Consider the following 4,702-nt stretch of genomic DNA (forward strand, 5'->3'; position numbering starts at 1 on the left):
TGGTAAATTGCAAAAGTATTAGACTACTATATTAATACATTTTGAGGCTCACTGACTCCGAATCCGTGGTTAATTTGATAATATCAAGTGCAGTTCAAGGATATTTGAAGATCAAATCGAAGAAAAAATGCGAGAGTTGAAGAAGAAACTGTACTTCCATGTTATTGCGGTCACTGTTTCTGAATCCGGGGCCAGTTTGACTACATCGTCAGGATGAAGATCCTTTGATGGTCATATCGCGAAAAAATGTGCATATAAGAGTGTTTTGATTTCGCGAGTCGAAAGTAACTTAATCAGGAAGTCAGGGTACCGTATATCGAGAGCCAATCCTACCAAAAATTTTAGTACAGTCAAGACCTGATGGAATAATGTCAGTCATCACAAAACTCAGGATTTTCTACTTTTCCTTACTCTTTTGTCTTCAAATGATCTATGAAGTGGATTCCGCTTTTTTTTAAATTTGTTTGTCCAAGTTACATACTTGGTTGACATCGTTGCAAAGTTTAATGTGATACATTTATTTAAAAGCGTCAGTATCAAGTGGGAGGCCATCTTCAAATTTAATAAAATCATCGGGGGGCAGATCGTAATTTGGTACATTATTAAAAAATTTTGTGACGTATTGTTCTAATACGCAAATTGATAATCTCGCCTATAAACGAATGTACGTACTATATTATAAATTAACTATGTTTAATAAGACATCAGTTGTTCATCGCAAATTTAACGTATTATAGTTACCTGTATAGCTAGCATCATTCTGTGCGCGCTATAATGGCGCTTTCTGAATTCGTGCAACTTTTCGTACAACTTCCCAGCAAACATTATTTCGAAACATTTATGTAATACTTACAGAACAAATGTTCGCTGTTTTGGTAATTACCACGTTATTTTTAGATCAAAATTAGGTAAAAATGTCAGCAACATTATGCCATATCTAATACATCACTATGAATAAAATGACGTAACACACATGTAATATTTATGTATAAATATTAAGAAACAAAGACATTACTCAGCAAACACTGTTCTGAAACGTTTACGTAGTACTTACAAAACAAAAATTGCTTTTCCGGTAACCACTACGTTATTTTTATGTCAGGTTTATATAAAAATGTCAGCAACATTATGCCGTATCTAATACATCACTACGACAGAATAAAATGATGTAACAGACACGTAATGTTTAAGTATAAAAATTACGAAACAAAGATGTTTCTCAGCAAACACTGTTCTATAACATTTACGTAGTATTTATACAACAAATGTTCGCTAATAACGATCATATTTTTTTAGGTCAACTTTTGGTGAAAATATCAACATCATTGTGATATTAAATAATATAATACGTACCAAATGACATTCGAAGTACCTGATAAAATTTTTTTATACAGGAACCTGTAAGAAAATTTTATCAGGTATATACTTCGAATGTCATTTGGTACGTATCATTTGGTATGTATCATATATATATCACAATGATGTTGATATTTTCACCTAAAGTTGACCTGAAAAAATATGGTCCTTATCAGAACATTTGTTGTATTAGTGCTACATAAATGTTATAGGACAAAATTTTGTCATATAGAAAACTACATAGTATATACATATAAATGTTATAATTAAAGAAGAGAGAGTCCTTGTTTAACATATTTATTACATTATAATTAAATATATATATAAATATATATAAATATATAAACGTATGTATATAAATAATATTATGTGCAAGGTATGTCCACAAACATCATTCATCTTTATTTGTAAAGAAATAAATACAAATAAGGAATAGTTGGATTCTTGAACACACACACAATTTATTTTTACAGATTGCTAAACAAATTTATTTGTAATAAATCAACTTCCAAATATCAATCGTTTTTATAAATATAATAATTTTGATTTTCACATAAGATTTTAATGAAGGTTCTAATTATAACTAATAAAGAAATGACTATAATAGTTACATATATAAACATAAATAAAAAATTCCATTTATAGTATTGTCATTATACTATATAATCTGATGTAAATATAAAAATACAAATATCTTTGTTATATTTAATTCTATTATAAAAAATACTTAATTATTAATTTAATTAACATAGTTAAAAAACTCAATTTATAATGAAAAAGACAATACGTTGTAGACTGTTTATATAATTAATGATTTTAGAACAAGAAAATCTAAAAAAATGTAAGTAAAATGATTTTATATTCACTGAATACGTTTGTTAAAAAAAAAGAATAGCTTCATTTATCACATTAATGATTAAAAATTTAACGTAGACAATATGAGACAAAAGTAATAATACAGTGTGAGTCACTTAAGACTGGCCACTCGAATAACACCCACAGTTATTCAGGTGGCCGGTCTTAAACAGACTCATCCTGTATAATATAGTAAGCTATAATATAATAAGGGTTATAACAAGAATTTTATAAGAATTATACGAGTATTATACGAATTGCAATAAGAAAATAACAAGTTTAAAGATTTTCTAGTCATTTCTAAATGGTTTGCGGATTCATTTTTGGATATTTTCTTTTTGTTGTCTATGAAGCCTTTGCCCACCTTGACGAAACCATTCTTTTGTAATGTCTTCGAACTCTTTATTTGTGAATTGATGTTGGCTCGAAATTGTTGCTGAAAAATGAATTGTAACAGAAATTTAAATATATACGATGGTTGTATGATAAATACCCATGTTTGAAGACTAGTAACATTGCTGATGCAAGCTGGCTTTACCATCGTGTATGGTGTTTTTCGATACAATGGAAAAAAAGGATGGATATCGATCCATGATTCGTTTTTTTATTTTTGAATTTGCCTTTTTTATTTTTTTCCTAAAAGGGAATTACGTTAAAAAATAAAAACAATTTTTGGAAAAACTTTTGTAAAACATTTTTGTGAAAAACTCTTCTATTGCTCTTTTTGTATCGAAAAACACCAAACACGCTTACTACGAATTGTTGCCACATCATAACTATCGCATGAATCACTCTGAAATTATGTATAGCGTCGTTTGAAAGATAGTACACGATGGTAATGCCAACTTATATTAGTAATGTCGCCTGTCTGTTTTCAAACACGGATATTTATCATACAATCCTCGTAATACCTATAAATTTAAATATATATGTCAAACATAAATTAGAATTTATTTTAAATATAAATATATATTTACCTTGAATTCCCATTATTATAGAATTTAAACTACTAATTTTAAAATGATCGCGTAATCCTTTCCATGACGATTGTTTAGCAACTTCATTGGAGAATAAAGTTCGATATATACGAATTAAATTTTCCTTAGCATATGCACCTTCCGCCTATGCGAGATATATACTGCATCTTTAAAAATAAAACATCGATAATCTAATTTCTATTGTTTTATTTAACAAAACATGTATTTAAATAACTCTAATTTACTTACAAATTTGTTGTATTCATTTCCATATTGTGATATACGTTTTTCGAAAGCCGTTACATCATCAATATTTTTAAATGGAAAAAATTGCTGCATATTTGACGTATCCAAAGTAGGTTCTATAAGTTTATTTTGATTTATTTGTTTTTTTACTGTTGTTAATTGAACATTTAGGTCTTGTATTCCTAATGAAACAGTGGTTATAACTGTATATATTCTTTGAAAATTATCTGAAAAATTAATCATATCGAGTAAATAGTGCCAAAAAAAGAGAGATATAATAAATAATATTTTAAATTAAAAAATAAATACAAAACCTTCCATTTTATTACACATTTGTAATATTAATGTATATAAATCCTCATCTATGCCCAGAACATTGAAGAAGTATTAGAATAAATTGCACAATATTTATTAATAGAAACTATAGTTTGTATTAAAGAAACTTTATTATACTACAATATATAGGTAATACGAATAAATAAAGTAAAGAAATCGAAATAAGCCATTACTTTTGGGCGATATTACAGTTCCCTCAATAATGTCCATGTTAAGATTTTCAGCTAATGAATCAATAATGATATTTGAGGAATTATGGACTGAAATATTATTTAAAAGCTTTGATTGTTTAGGTAAATCCATTACAATATTTGTAATATCTGGCGGATTTGGTATAATCGATGTGGTATCGGAATCGGATTCAGACTCATCAACAGTAGTTTTTTTCTTATTGTTTTTGCATTGTTCCTTTTGTTTCCCTTTTACTTCATTTATGTCACTATCATTGCTTGAGGAATAGTTCGTTGCTTTTTGTCTAGCCTGATCTAATGAATCTTGATTTACGAGACAAAACCGCGTTAATTTACAAGTTGCATTACTTGTAACAAATATTTGAAAACAACTATGTAAATTGACAAGTAAAGTATTAATTACCGTAATATCCATGAAATTTAATAGGATAAATTGACCATCTAGGATTATCAATAATAGGTGGAATTTTTTTTACGATAAAGATGTTTATATTTTTTACTGTCGGCCACCAACATTCCGTTAAATTTGAAGAAAGCCATAAAGATGGAACTTCTGATACGATTTCTTCTTCATCATTCCCATCATTTAGAAATGTTACGACAGCAAAATCTTTCGCCATTATTAAAAATCTGTAAAAAAGTAATGTGTAAAAAAGTATCTGTTAAATAATTGATCATAATTTATTTTTAATTTTATATTCTGTCAATATTAGTACTCGCCATAGAGATATTTGTTGATGG

The sequence above is a fragment of the Trachymyrmex cornetzi genome, unplaced genomic scaffold (assembly GCF_001594075.2).
Source record: "Trachymyrmex cornetzi isolate Tcor2-1 unplaced genomic scaffold, Tcor1.1 scaffold166, whole genome shotgun sequence".
NCBI classification, from domain to species: Eukaryota; Metazoa; Arthropoda; class Insecta; order Hymenoptera; family Formicidae; genus Trachymyrmex; species Trachymyrmex cornetzi.